The following is a 16,277-nucleotide window of genomic DNA, read 5'->3' as shown; positions in this document are numbered from 1 at the left end:
TTGACTAACCTTGACTCACGCGACTCCTCTTTGGGAGTGGAAGTTGGTCAAGGCTTCAACCTTAGAAACAGAACGGAAAACTTCAGCCCTAAAATTAGAAAATTAACTATTAAACAGACATTCGACGGCAGAAATGTCGTTCAGACAGATAAGAGAAAAGACGTGGCTTATAGAAGCCACAACAAAGAACCAGTCTGAGGACTATATGTCTATAACGACAATAGGTAATATGAATAGCTTTCAGGGTACTATTTATCTCCTGAGAACAGTGGCAAACCAACTGAAAAGAGTAGGCCTTTTCTGGACTCTCTTAAAAAAGATATCCCAATGTTCAAGATTGTGACGTAGCCTATATAATATACCGAGCAAGCAAAGAAATACGAAAATGTTAAAAATCGCAAAAATAAAATTTTAGGGTCTTGCAAGGTCTACCTCAAAAAATAAAAATATTAGGCTAAAAGAGAGAAATAAGACCATATATCCCAAAGTCACTAGTGTCAAAATTGTAGTAACTAGGGGCATGCAAAGAAATATTGCAGAAATGAACCTCTGTGGGCATATTGTGAATCTGAAGAACATGCCACACAATGGAAGTGCAGTGAGCCAAAGAGTATAAACTGTGGGCAAGACCCCATCTTCCAAACACGTGCGTGTTCATGTGTTCGTCATCCATCGGAGGGGACAAGACAAAATTTTACCAAATAGATTAGTCAAAAGCATATTTCAAACACATTATAGCTTTGATGTTAGCTGAAGAAGTGACGGTATAATTTATTAATTATTTTGTATGTACAGTATATCTTATAATTTTTAATGTTTTTAACTTAAAATCTTTTATCAATTATACTTACAGGAAGGAGCTTGAAGAAGGCGAAACTAAGAAGATACCTTATGGCTTTGCATACCTCATTCTTATTTGCAAAGTGTTTAAACATGAGAAGAAAAAGAACAAGAAAAATGAAACTGATGAAGCAATCCAGAAGAAGAAATCACAACTGAAGTACATGGGTTAATGTGACTTTTCTTAGCAACAATTCACTTCAGGACATGAAGTCCCTGCCTACACGAGTTAGGGTGGAAGAGACTTTTGCCTTGGCAGGCAACTCTTCTAGGAGGACACTCTGAAATCAAGCCAGTGGGTGGAAGGGACTCTTTACCCTTAGTAGGCAACCCTTCCACGAGAAGGCTACTGAAAACAAACCTTGTTTTCCAACCTTGGACTGTGGCATAGCCATTGTACTGTGGCCTTCCATGGTCTTGGCTTTGAGTTCCTTGCCTGAGGGTACAACCAGGCATTTATCCTCTTTTTCATTCACTTCGTTGTTTTTCGAAAAGTATGTAGGACAGGCTGATGAGAAAGCAAAAGATGCTTAGTGGATTATAAGGAAAGTACCTCGTCTTTACCTAATCTTTCCTTCTGAGCGTTTTATTTCTAAATCCATCCTGACTGTCCTTCTCCCTTGTTGTGGCAAAAACTGGTGGATTTCTTTTTCTTTACAAGGTGTGCTGGCCCCACCTTGTTGACCAGTTGCTTATGTGCTTTTTTCAATGATGTATGGTGACGTTTATTTATACTCTCAACAGAATTTTTGTAAATATTGTAAATACTGTTGTTGTTGATGGTATTGTTGTTTGTTGTTCTGTTGATTTTTAAAATGTTACTGTTGTTATGAATTTATTTATTAGTTTTGATTCTGATTTTATGTTGGCCAACGTACACTGTTGTTACAAGCACTATTCTGGCTGAGACCAACTATAAGAGAATTCTTTGTAATTGCTTGGTCCTTCTTATGGAGCCCTGGGGGGACCAGGAGAGGGTAACTCCTTTGAGGACGAACAGCAGCTACGCTATCAAAAGGATCCATAACTTGGAAACTGGAACATAGTATTGTATCTTAAATAAGGTTCTAAGCAACATTAGAGTACCTCCTTATAAATAACAATTTTTGAAAGTAAATTGTATTTTTCCTAACTATACAAACCCAGGTCCTTTACATTAGGAGATACTTTCAGGCGTAGGCTGGAAAACGGCCGTTGAACTTCAACAAGGTGGTTAGGCAGTTACTGTCCGGGAGGCGGAGTACCGCCTGCGGATGTAAACATTCCAATTTGCCTTTCAGCCCATGTACAGATTGAGGGGGTGGCATGAGGTGGGCATAATTGCAGTGGGACCTCGGGTTTGTATAGTTAGGAAAATACAATTTACTTTCAAAATTGTTATTTGTTCTGACACAATATACAAACCCTCGGTCCTTTACATTAGGAGACTTACTGATTGGAGGGAGGAATCTGAAAAAGTCTCTCTGAACTGACTGGAGTTCACCACCTTGTCTTCCCTTCCTGGTCGTAAGAGCGAGGAAGGGAAAACCGCCTGACAAAAGATCGGGTTGTAAGAAACGCAAGATCTATTGTCAGACTTCTGGGACCCTTTGCATGAAAGAGGGAATCGTCAGTTCATGCAGTAGGCTAGAAGAATTGATGTCGGATGATAATAAGGCAAATACAAGCATTGGGTTTGTCTCAAAGTCATTTACTCCTTCCTCCTTGCAAGAGGAAGGAGGGGGTTGCTTCTATAACCTGAAAGGGAATAGAACGGAAGCTCACGTTATGTGCTTACCTGCCTCGATCGCCCAGTCCAGCTTGTAACGGCACGTCCGCTCCCTGCCCGTGGGAAGAGAGCTTAGGATAGGGAGAAGGAAAAGAGGCCAGTCACTCAACAAACATCTCCTAATCCCTACCAGCACAACATAGGCGAGATGCAACCTGTCCCGTTAGGGGCTGGATAAGCTACACAACTTGTTGAGCAGCCACCACAGGACCCAAGGAAAAAGTGTCCAAGGACTTGTGTGCAACATCCCGGAGGTAGAAGGAAGTGAAGGTAGTCTGTCGGGACCACACACCTGCCTTCAGTACCTGTGGTACCGGCATATTCTTCCGAATGCGAGGGACGGACCAATGCTGCGGACCTCGTGAGCTCCTCGGACGAAGCGCACCGGTGTCGCCTTCTCCTGCAGCAGAGTACGCTCTCCTTATTGTCTCACGGGCCAAAAAGAGATGGTGTTCTTGGACACTTCTTTCTTGGTCGAGCCAGTGCTAACGAAGAGTCGTCGACACTCCAGGCCGGAGGTGCCGAGTCTTCTTCAGATAGCGCTGCAGCACCTAACAGGACACAGTAGCATCTCGTCTGGATCATTATCTACAAAGTCCTCTAGGGAGGGGATCGTGAAGGATTGAACTGCAAGCGCCAGGGACCAAGGATTCTGAGTCTTCGCCACGAAAACCGGGATGAAATCGAGCGAACTGATCCCCATCCCCTCGAGTATTTTACATCAAAGGAAAGTCCGTGAAGCTCGCCAACTCTCTTCGCGACGCCAGGGCAAGCAAGAAAACGGTCTTGAGGGTCAGATCCTGTCTGACTCTCTCTTAAAGGCTCGTAAAGGTGCACGAGTCAGGCTCCTTAATACGAGTCACATCCCACGCAGGGGCCTGAGATCCCTGGGTGGGCAAGACCGTTCAAGCTTCTCATGAGTAGAGAAATCTCGAAAGAGGAAGAGATGTCTACTCCTTTCAGCCGCAAGACTAGGGCCGAAAAAGGTGCGGTAGCCTTTACTGCTGAAATGGAGAGAAGCTTCTCTCGGCGAAGGAAGACGAGGAAGTCCGCGACCTGCTGAACAGTAGCTCTGACCGGAGAGATACCCTTCGACGACACCAACCACAGAAGACGGACCACTTTCCTGGTATACCGCTGCGGAGGATCTTCTGAGGTATCCTGCCATCTCTGTTGCTGCGCTGCGCGAAAAAGCCTCTCTCGCAAGAGATGGTGGATAACCTCCAGCTGTGAAGACACAGGGAATGCACTGCCAGGTGGAACCGCTGCGTGAGGTTGACGCAGAAGGTTGGGCCAGGGGAATCTCGTTGCCTCGGAGAGGAGAGCTAGCAGGTCCGGGTACCAATTGGCCTGTGGCCATTTGGGTGCCACCAGAGTCATTCTGAGATTCGGGTGTTCATCACCGGCTGATCACCCGGGAATCAGACAGAATGGAGGAAAGGCGCACATGTCGAGGTTGTCCTACGGGTGTTGGAATGCGTCCTCCGCAGCGGCCCATGGGTCCGCACGACCGAACAGAAGACCTGAAGTTTTCTGTTGTGCCGGGTGGCGAACAGATCTATCACTGACGCCCCACAGGTCGAACAGCCTTCCGCTACTTTTGATGGAGGGACCATTCGGCCCCTACCACCTGGCTCTGGCGGCTGAGCTTGTCTGCCACGACATTCCTCTTGCCTGGAATGTACCTGGCTGAGATCTCTACCGAGTGAGCTACTGCCCACTCGTGCACCTGCATTGTCAACTGATGAAGCGGGAGGGACACCCAGTCCCCTGCTTGTTGACATATGCCACTACCGTGGTATTGTCGCCATCAATACCACAGAGTGTCCCATCACTCGATCCCGGAACTCCTGGAGAGCCAGGAAGGCCGCCTGAGCTCCAGGATGTTGATGTGAAGGTGCTTGTCGTCCGGTGCCACACTCCCGAAGTCAGCAACTGCTCCAGGTGTGCGCCCATCCATCGGGTCGATGCGTCCGAGAACAGAAGCATGTCCGGAGGGGGAGTATGCAGGATACTCCTATTAAGAGGTTCCTGTTGTCCAACCACCAGTGGAGGTCCTTTCTCACTTCCTCGGAAAGAGGAATGAGGAAGGACCGGGGGTCTCGGACTGGGACCAGAGCTCCTTTAGTCTCCACTGGAGAGACCGCAAGAAGACGCCCGTGAGGAACTAGCTTTCTAATGACGACAGGTGACCGATGACGACTTGCCATTGCCGAGCTTGTTGCTCCTGTCGAGACAGGGAACAACTGTGCTGCTTCCTGAACTTGCTGGATACGAGTCCGAGGGAAAGACTTTGCTGCCACCGTGTCTATCAGCATGCCCAGGTATTTCGTCCTCTGCTTGGGGTGAGATCTGACTTCTCCAGATTTACCACGATCCCTAGATCCTGGCAAAACTCGAGGAGACGATCCTGTCTTTTAGCAACTGCGCAGTGAGAGCTCGCCAGGACTAATTCAGTCGCCGAGATACCTCAGAAGACGATCCCGCGCGAGTGGGCCCAAGCTGACACGAGAGAGAACACTCGTGAACACCTGGGGAGCGGTTGAGAGCCAAACAAAGTGCCCTGAATTGAAGACCGACTCCCCGAGGATCGGCGGTGTATTTGCGCGAGGACGGATGGATGGGTATTTGAAAATACGCATCCCTCAAGTCCACCGTAAGCATGAAGTCGTTCTCCCTGGTGGAGGCCAGCACCGATCGTGCTGTTTCCATCGTGAACCGAGTCTGGCGAAGGAAACGGTTCAAGGGAGAGAGGTCTATGACTGGTCTCCATCCCCTGATGCCTTCTCTGAAAAGATCCGGCTGTAAAAGCCTGGAGACTGGTCCGACACGACTTCTACAGCATTCTTGCTCAGCATGGCTTGCACTTCTTGCTGTAGTGCGATGTCCTTCAACGAACCTGAAAGATAAGTTTGGAGATGGACCGGAGTGTAGGTGAGGGGAGGCCGAGACTCGAAGGGTAGGGAGATATCCCTCCCAAGGACATCCACTATCCAGGTCTCGGCCCGTGTCGCTGCCACGTTGCCCAATGGCTCGACAGGCACCCCCCACCTTTGGCAGCTTTTGGGGAACGCCGCTAAGCGTTTCCCCTTCTTCTTCTTACCCCTTGCCCCCTTTACCGGAATGGAAAGGGGGCTGAAAGGGACGGAGTAACCCCCTTTTCGAGGAAGAAGAAGGCTGGGTGTTTTCCAGGACCCCTTCAAGACTGGGACTTCTTAGGGGCCGAGGAAGAGCCAGCCTGGCCCGAAGGCCTGGCTGCAGTGGAACGAGAAGACCCGGAGGTCTTAACCACTGCCTGGTGGACAAGCCGTCGTTCTCATCGGCACGGCGTTTGTCTACACGCGCATCCACCAACTCTCTAGGGAAGAGAGAGGAGGAACCCAGCAACGGTCCATTCTCGCAGAGCGATTGCCGACTGGGACCTACAGACTTGGCAAAGCGAGAGAGAACAGCGTCTTCGCTTTAACACCAAGTTTGCCCACAGGTTTGCAGTCTGGTGGGCAAGGTAGGAAATAGCCCTACCTCCAGACTGGCACAGTCTCCCAAAAGCAGAGTCCTCCCTAGGTACGATAGCGCCTGAGGAAGCGGGTTACCTTCGATACTGTGAAGGACCACAGATCGAGCCAGGAGACTGCCTGAAAGGCCGCCATGGCGGTGGCTTCCAGGGTTGCAGCTTCTTGTTGGGAGAGAGAACATTCTCTGCCGACAATTGTTGCAACGAAAGACCGGATCCAGACGAGTCAGGTCCGGGGTCAACCTGTTTAGTCAGCAACGCCCTTCCGCCGGTGAGTAGAAACGCTTCTGACGAGGCAGAGGGGAGAAGAAGCTTCTCCGGCGGCTCGATCGAAGGGAACTGTCTTGCCCAGACACAAGACCGCTCACTTGATCGAGTACCCTCGGCAAGCGTGGACCACGGCAGCCCCACCGGCCTTGGGTTCCTTCTTAGGTCCCCAGAAGGATTCGAGGCGCCAAGGACAATCCACAGACGGCCGTGGTCCCTTCCTGAGGTCATTGTGCTGACGAATCAGCGATAACCTCCGAAAAGTCCTCTGTATTTCGGGGGTGTCCGCATCCTGGGGCAGAGGACCTTCAAGTCCTTCCAGGGTGCGGTCCTTCCGAACTACTCTCCCAGCAGGAGGGGAGAACCTCGGCAGACCCCGAGGATCTTCTGAACTACATGGGCGTAGGACCTGGTCGAGCCAAGGACCGAGCCAGGTACATACCCCCATGCAGTTGAACTCTGAGGAGAACAATCCCAGAGTTCCTCCTCTCCGACTCACGCCCTTTGGAGGAGACCGAAGGAGCGGAGGGGACAGGCGAGGAAGATCGGGCGCTCCCACTGCCCTTACTGGCAGAACCAGTAGAGGCAGCAGGCCGAGGGCGGTCACCAACCCGCGGTGATGACGGGGCCCTCAGGTCGAGGAGAACGCTTTCAGCCCAGGTGAAACGGTCTCCCGAGGAGAGCCGGAGCGGCTCGCGAGTCGAGCCGCGCGTTCGCCTCCCCTGAGCCAGTCTGGCCGCGTGGCGTGGCCGGGACTGGGAGGAGTCGAACGCGCGGCTGGCTGCCGCGAGCTTGCACTGTCCTCTTCAGACACGCCCCAGACTTCTTCGAGGCCGAAAAAAAAAAGACTGAGCAGGGGACTTCTTCCCTGTTTCTCCATGCACTGGCCGCCGGGCTGAAGCATCATCCCGGAACCTGACCTGGCACTGATGGAGTGCCAGAAGGAAGAGGAGGGCGCCTGCATGCCCCGGCTCTTTCTCTCGTCCCACGCCCTGGTCTGTACGGCGAAGTGTCCACCGTAACAGACTGGGGTATCCTGGTCTCCTTGAGACCCGGTACTGGAGCAACTCGCAAAACGAGTCCGACGCGGTCTCGCTGGCCTTAGAAGCAGGAGGTTTCTTAGGCGCAGCGGGAGAGTGCCGACCTTGGTCTGCACGCTTGGCTCCGCTGCCCTGGCCCAGAGGCCGAACAGCGTTCCCTGATCCAAGATCGGGAAGAACCAACGAGAGAACCCACTGCCTTCTGTGTGGAAGGAGGGCACACCCTTAGAAATCTCAGTACGAGGTTTCTTGGGGGAAGAGACAGACCTCTTCTTCTTTCGGCCGCAAAGCCTCAGAAGGAGAAGAGGAAGAAGCAGCAGACGACGGCACGAAGATGAAGACGACGGCGACACCTTCCTAGACCTCTTCTTCTTCTTCTTCTTCTTCACCATCTGCTTCAGGAAAGCAGTCAGATCACCCATCCAGGAAAGCGAGGCCGCGGACTCAGGAACAGCAGGAACAGGAACAGCGGGAGGGGCCACAATAGCAGAAGGAGCAACCCGGGCAGAGACGGCGGAGCTCGGACCAGCAATTGCCTGGGCAGCGAGCCGCGTGTCGCCAGGAACCGGCGGGGGGGGGCCAGGGATGCAAGCGCCGCCTCCCGCGTGCGAGATCTGGTACGGGCCGCGCCAAGGTCGCTGGGAAGGGAACTGAGGCAGACGAAGGGCCGGGCTGGAGAGACAGACGAGGAACCGTATTCAAGGCCAGGCCATGTTCAGCAACGGGCAGCAACTGTCACATACGGGTACGATGACGTCACCATGTAGGAGGGGCCAGTGCGCAGAATGGTGCCAGAAAGCCAGGTGGCAGAGGAACAGTGTGCTGGCCCGCGGATGACGCCGATACCTGGGTGTCCAGATGCGAAGCAACTGAAATCGGGCATCTGGACAAACCCCGAGAAGGTGACAGTCGTGGTAGTGGCTGTTGCTGCCGTGTGGGTCGCGACTGGAGGGGGGGCACGGGAGCCAAACCTTCCAGAGCCGAGCCAGGTAGGCCCAGGTGCAGCCAGGTGAGCTTGGGATCATCGTCTGGCTATCGAGCCTGGTACCTGAAGCAAAAGTCGGGTTAATAGAAGAAGTCTCCACTCGCTCCAAAGGGAAAACTCCCCGAACGGGAAGAGACTTCCGAGAGGATGCCGCTGTCCAACTCCCCCGTGCCCTTCCACAAAACGAAGAAACGTAAGAGGAAGGGGAGGGGGAGTCTCACCGAGGAGAGGAGCAAGAAGAGGAAGTTCGCTGGGAGGTAGAAATGAACCCGAAACATCGGCCACCAACGGGTCGCCGGGGCGATTTTCCTCGGACGACTCCTTGGTAGGCTTACGACGGTAAGTTCTCCTCCTTCGAACTTGCCCCATTGCTCGGAGGACCACAAACAACACTCATCACAGTAGTCGCGTGAACACACCCGCCCCTGCAAGATGTGCAGAGAGCGTGTGGGTCCACATCGACTCTAGATCTAAACGAATTACATTTTTTCCTCCCACCCCAGGACACACACGCTGGGGATGGGAGGATTTAGATGATTTATCCATAACAAAAAAAAAGGAAAATTCCCACCAAGAATGATGAAAGGAAAAGATGCAGTCAGGCAGAGAGCGAAGAACAACGTCTGTGCGCTACGACGGCCGAAAAGCAAATTGAATACGCACATCCGGCAGGCGGTTCTCCGCCTCCCGGACAGTAACTGCCTAACCACCTTGTTGAAGTTCAACGGCCGTTTTCCAGCCTACGCCTGAAAGTATCTCCTAATGTAAAGGACCGAGGTTTGTATATTGTGTCGAACAATTAGCATTTGTTTACGTTCCATTAATGTATTTAGACATTTATATAACAAAAATATTTTCTTACTCATCTGATTCAAAGGTGTTGCCACTTGTTTTGGAATGTAACCATAAAAACACAATGATAAAAATACAAAAGATTTATTACAATTAACTTTCTAAGTTGTGGATAATAAATGGTCCTTGCTTTTACCCTAACTTTCACTTTCCTCCTTATGATTCCGTAAAAATATTCTGCTGTGATGATGTAGTGGTGACAATCTGTCAATGAGCCACTACCAGACATAAGTGCTGGTCCTTGTACTTACATAGTAGTTTCTCTACCTTGCCTTTATCGTAAGTGTCTGATTTTTGCTAATTAATTTATCATGCTTTCTCTATTCTTCCCTTATTTTGCTTTCCTTTGTTTTTTATTAGTTGCTTCATATTCTTAACATACTTACTTCATACTTCACCTTATTTTCATATCAATTTCACTTATGCATTATACCCTTAACAATAAATACAATGGCATATTTTGTGGTATGAACCAAATACAATTACAATCAAATTCAAAATATACTCAATGTGTTACTGTGATCCTAATCCCTGCACTAGCATTCTTTAAACGACTTCCCACCACATAAAACTCTCTTTTATATAGTACTTTTTATCAAGCATGGTCAAGTACTACACATGCCAAGTTTTGAAAGCATGCCTAAAGGTTGTCAACACTTATGTTTGTAACACTGCCTGCTAATCAAATAGTAAATCAGGATAACCACCTCAGGGATTGTGTTGGGAAGCATAGTGCCAAAATTTTGCAAAGAGCAGTAATCAATGATTCAGAGACTGCAACACCCATTACATTTATGACTGGTTTCTCTCTAGACCAAAGAGCAGTAATCAATGATTCAGGGACTGCAACATCCATTACATTTACGACTGGTTTGTCTCTAGTCCATATCTAAACTGAGCCGAGAACCTGGAAAATTCTGATAAAACTTAGTTCCACACCTACAGTATAGTAATTATGGCAGCTAACAGGATGATAACCTTTTTATATATTAAGTGGTCGCATACTAAGAATATACAGGGTTTCATGATTTCAGAGGTTTAACATTAACACAAGTTACTGTATTTTAACCACATAATCAAATTTCATACTCTGAAGGTTGACCAGGCATAGTGAAAGCACAGATGTATGGCTTGTGAAACTTTATTTCCTACATTCAAGCATTTTCAACATCATTTTAAATAGGCAAAATTTTCAGTGAAGGTCTCCAGATGTAGAAAAGCAGTTCATAATTTTCTAAATAGGCAAAATTTTCTATGAAGGTCTCCAGATGTAGAAAAAGCAGTTCATAATTTTCAAGACTGATAAATGGCTTGCTTAACCTTGGACAAAATTTCTGGCAGGCGATTAGCATCTAGCAGCAACACTCTTCTGAAGGGTGTATACTGTGGATCATCTTCATCCCAGTCATCAGACACTGCCTTATCCCCTTTCACTATGTAATCAAAACTAGCCAAAGATTCCTGGAAATAGAACATCCATGTTTAAGTCTTACATAACTGACCTTTTAGAGAAAAACTGATCATAGTAGGACATGCATGCTTAATTCAAGTGTGCAAAAGAGAACAGCTGTTTTCGCAAACAGGGATCCTAAATCAAGTCCTACCAACCTCTCATGAATTTACTGAATATTAAAATCAAAACAATGAGTAAACTATTGCTAAAGATGTCTAAATTAAGGAAAATGTTAAGTAAATTAACCCTTAAACGTCGAGCCTCTATTTATGAAAGTGTCTACCGTATGCCAGTGGCGTTTGGGAGTTAGCGCCGAAGCGGAAAAAGTTTTTAAAAAAATCACAGCACGCTTTAGTTTCTAAGATTAAGAGTTCATTTTTGGCTCCTTTTTGACGTTGCCTGAAGTTTAGTATGCAACCATTAGAAATGAAAAAAATATCATTATCATATATAAATATTGAAATATATGACAGCACGAAAAAAATTTCATATATAATTGTATACAAATCGCGCTGAGCAAAACAGTTAAAACTAATGAGTTATTTTTTTTTCCCTGTGTATTGTACACTAAATTGCGATGATTTTGGTATATAACAAATTGTAAATGATCAAAGCAACACAGAGAAAATATTGCAATGATTTTGGTAAATAACAAATTGTAAAACGATCAAAGCAACACAGAGAAAATATTATCACAAAATGATGCATGAATTAGTAATGCGCTGGACATAAAAAAATGTTTTTTTCAAAAATTCACCATAAATCAAAATATTGTGCTGAGACTTCCCGTTTGTTGCAAAATGAAGGTAATTGATTGAATATTACTAGACTGTAAGTGTTTTAGCTTACAATTGCAGTTTTCGACCATTTCGGTCGAGTTAAAGTTGACCGAAGGTCGAATTTTTTCTATTTATCGTGATTTATATGAAAATATTTCAAAATGGATAAAAGCTACAACCATGAGTTATTTTAGGTTGTATTCTACATGAAATTGCGCACATTTTCATATATAAAACTTTATGTAACGACTAATATAAAACGATGCAAACATTACAACAAAGTGACAAAAGAATTTCTGAGATGTTCGGCCGAGTTACAGCGTGGACATAAGGAAAGTTTTTTCAAAAATTCACCATAAATCGAAAGATTGTGCTAGAGACTTCCAATTTGTTGCAAAACGAAGGTAAATGATTGAATATTACTAGAATGTAAGAGTTTTAGCTTACAATTGCGTTTTTTTACCATTTCGGTCGAGTCAAAGTTGACCGAAGGTTGAAATTTTGGCACACTGTGATTTATATGAAAATATTGAGAACTCAGCAGGTGAGAAACCTTATACTTGGGTTTCTGTATGTCAAAGAAGTTTTTCTCAGCAAAGTAGTCTCAAAACACACATGAGAACTCATACAGGTGAGAAACCTTATACTTGCTCTTTATGTCAAAGAAGTTTTTCTCGGCAAAGTAATCTCAAAAAACACGTGAGAACTCATACAGGAGAGAAAAGTTATACTTGCTCTTTATGTCAAAGAAGTTTTTCTGATCAAAGTACTGTAGTCTCAAAACACATGAGAACTCATACAGGTGAGAAACTCCATACTTGCTCTAGCGTCAAAGAAGTTTTTCTCGGAAAAGTAGTATAAAAAAACACACGAGAACTCATACAGGTGAGAAACCTTACACTTGCTCTATATGCCAAAGAAGCTTTTCTGAATCAGGTAATCTCAAAACACACACGAGAATTCACACTAGACAGAAACTGTATACTTGATCTTTGTTCTGGTGGTTTTTCTAATTCTGAAATTCTCAAAGTACACACTGGAAATCACTGTAGAGAGGACATTCTCCAGTCCTAATGTTAAAAATGTTGGACAATTTCAAGTGCTTTGAGATTACTCATGAAAATTCATAATATTTAGACAGCAGTTTAACCCTTAAACGCTGAGGCTCTAATTACAAAAGTGTCTGCCGTACGCCAGCATCGTTCGGGAGTTAGCGCCGAAGTGGAAAAAAATTTTTTTTCAAAAAATCACAGCACGCTTAGTTTTTAAGATTCAGAGTTCATTTTTGGCTCCTTTTTTTGTCATTGCCTAAAGTTTAGTATGCAACCATCAGAAATGAAAAAAAAATATCATTCATATATAAATACTGAAATATATGGACAGCAAAAAATTCATATAATTGTACAAATTGCGCTGTGAGCAAACGGTTAAAGCTAATTTCTGCTTTTTTTTTCTGTATTATTCACTAAATTCATGAGCGGTATATAACACCAGAACGATTAGCAGAAACACAGAGGAAATATTATCACAAAATGATGCATGAATTCGTAACACGCTGGACGCCAAAAAAGTTTTTAAAATTAACCATAACCTAAATATTGTGCTAGAGACTTCCCGTTTGTTGAAAATGATGAAGTTAATTGATTGAATATTACTAGACTGTAAGTGTTTTAGCTTACAATTGCAGTTTTCGACCATTTCGGTCGAGTTAAAGTTGACCGAAGGTCGAATTTTTTCTATTTATCGTGATTTATATGAAAATATTTCAAAACTGATAAAAGCTACAACCGTGAGTTATTTTTTTTGTATTTTTTTGTATTCTACATGAAATTATGCACATTTTCATTAATAAAACTTTATGTAACGGCTAATATAAAATGGTGCAAAAATTATGACAAAGTGACGAAAGAATTTCTGAGATTTTCGGCCGAGTTACTGCGCAGACGTAAGGAAAATTTTTTTTTCAAAAATTCACCATAAATCGAAGTATTGTGCTAGAGACTTCCAATTTGTTGCAAAATGAAGGTACATGATTGAATATTACTAGAATGTAAGAGTTTTAGTTTAGAATTGCGTTTTTCGACCATTTCGGTCGTCAAAGTTGACCTAAGGTTGAAATTTTGCACTTATCGATTTATATGAAAATATTTCAAACTTATAAAAGCCACAACCATGGGTTGTTTTTTGTTGTATTTTACATGAAATTGCGCACATTTTCATAAATAAAACTTTATGTAACGGCTAATATAAAATGGTGCAAAAATTACGACAAAGTGACGAAGAATTTCTGAGATGCATCGCTGATGCTTTGTAGTGCGAGAAGAAAGAAATTCATGCATGCGCAGCTGGGTAATGCTTGTAAACAAAACAACAGCGTGATCCGTGAACTCCCAGGATCCCTCAAGACACTATTTAAAATCTTTCGCAAACTAGGCCTATAACTATTTTTCCACGAATATTTAAAAAAACTTTTGTAGTCGATTTATCAGACGCCCACTTGGCACTGACAGACAATTTTAGTCGACGACATTACATCCAGTCAAGCGCTAAGGGTTAATGTACTGACTGCCAAAGGTTTTAATATTCCCTCTGTTCTCAAAATCAAAATGCGGAACCCACATACTGAGAGAAGCCATTCACGTCTCATGAGTGCTAAAGGAGATATTGTGAATCAAGGTGTCTCAAAAGGTGTGTGAAAACTCATACTAGAAAGAAGTCATATACTCTATATGCACTTGGTTCCCAAGAGTTTTGTTTTATTAGGTCCATCTTAGAATGAATGTGTTAATCCAGAAGAAAGATGTCATTCTTCCACACGATGTTCAAGCAGTTTCTCTTGTAGATTCACGACATACGTGAGAAGTCACGGAGTGCTGTACATTGTTCTTTTTTACACTGCGGGTTATATTTTTGTCTTGTAATCTCCAAATCACAGTCATTGGTTCTATATGCCAAAACAGTGTTTTCAAGTGTCAAAATGCACAAGCATTTTGACATCAGAGGTGATGTTCAGTTGTACTGACAGATTTATTAAGGTTTGCACCTCAAAGTAAGTTGCACTGGACATGGAAATAAATTGTTGTGAAATCTGCAAAATCTGTAAAAAAAAAAAAAAATAAGCATCAGTAACCTAAGGGACTATAAAAAGTAAAATCCTTATTTATATTTTTAGGATCCAATTACTCTTTTCTAGGAAGTTATTCTGATTCTGTGTTGTAAACTGTGCTATTGAGAGCGTTTGTTTTTTATATTTTATTTTCAGAGTATTCCAAACAGAGGAAAATTTGATCAGATCCTAACTAGACTGAGTATTGCACGAGAACCTCCTAGAAAGTGGAAGATGGAAAATCGTTATCATTGTTCTTTTTGTATGATTTCTAAGTTAAGAATTAGTTTTGTTGGTGACCGACATGAATTTTTCTTCCTTTTGTTATTAGGCATTATGTGTGTGCACTTGTATATTGTAAGCCTGAATATTTCCCTGAAATGTCAGTCTTAGTGGAAGTACAAAGATTGAGTTCTTCATTAAACATTAATGAAAATTAGGTGTAGTTTTATTTGATTATTTTTTATATGTTCTTGGTTTTAATCTTCTACAAAGAATGAGATAAAGCTTCAGTAGATCCTGACACAGTAGAGTGACTGTTACTGTTTCTCTGTTTTAAGTTAACCAGTCAGAAGTGTGAAGCCACGACTGTTTTTGTAAACGACTAAAGCATTGCATCGTTTCTGATTAGGGTTAAACCTCTTCCTTGCTTATTTCGCTCTCTGGCAACGCCACCAAAGAACTGTAGACTTGTGATGTATTTGAGACGCCTTATCAGTCATACATTGCGAGATTACGGCCATTGAAACGCTTTGACAAAGATGGTCCCCGAATTCTGAATGAGTTAGACAGAAAGTCGCCAATGCCTTCGGTCATCATTTTCAAGAGGCAATTTGCTTTCTTGTTTGTGAACTTGAGAGAGAAAGAGAGTTTAGTTATGAGTGAGATTCGAGAACTTTCTCAAGGCCTTTTGTGTCAGGTCCAACTCTCTGATATACATCAAGCTCTTTTAGAGATTATTGACGACGTTACAAACGGATCGATGTCTTGAATGCGCCCATTACAGGCGTTGTCGCATCACCACAGGCTTTCTACTACAGACCTTCTATATATATGAATACCACACAGGCTTACTGTACTATAAAAAATAAAATAAAATGAAGTGTAAATGGTTTTTATATATAATGACTTGATTGTACTGATTTGTTCATTGGGAAAAAAATAGCATTTTTGTAATAATATGTATTTATTGGTTGTAGTCTTCTTAAACTTACAAGGCATCAATATATTACTTATAAATATACAATATATTGTATTTTCATTATAAAATACTATTCACTATTAATGTTATATACATTATAAAATTACAATTACTGTATGTATTGTATTTTCATTGTAGATATCACTCAATTTGAATGTATTTATACAATGATACAAAAGATCCAGATATAACTAGTAAGCACTGCTGTATAATTGGAATCTATTATTATATTACATAATATATAACTAAAATCATTATATCACATAACATACACCATTAAGACTCCAATACAACTATTATCATTTCTCTCGTGACACTCCATCATCTTATATTGGCTGATTTTTCTTTTCTTCTCAGAATAAGAAGAAGAATAACGAGTAGAGAGAGAGAGAGAGCGAGAGAGAGATCAGGGAATATTTATTCAAAGACTTCACAGAATTCTTATTAAAGATAACAGGAAGGCTTAGAAATC

Source organism: Macrobrachium rosenbergii, chromosome 51 (genome assembly GCF_040412425.1).
Source record: "Macrobrachium rosenbergii isolate ZJJX-2024 chromosome 51, ASM4041242v1, whole genome shotgun sequence".
Lineage (NCBI taxonomy): Eukaryota > Metazoa > Arthropoda > Malacostraca > Decapoda > Palaemonidae > Macrobrachium > Macrobrachium rosenbergii.
Note: the sequence above shows the minus strand (reverse complement) of the source record.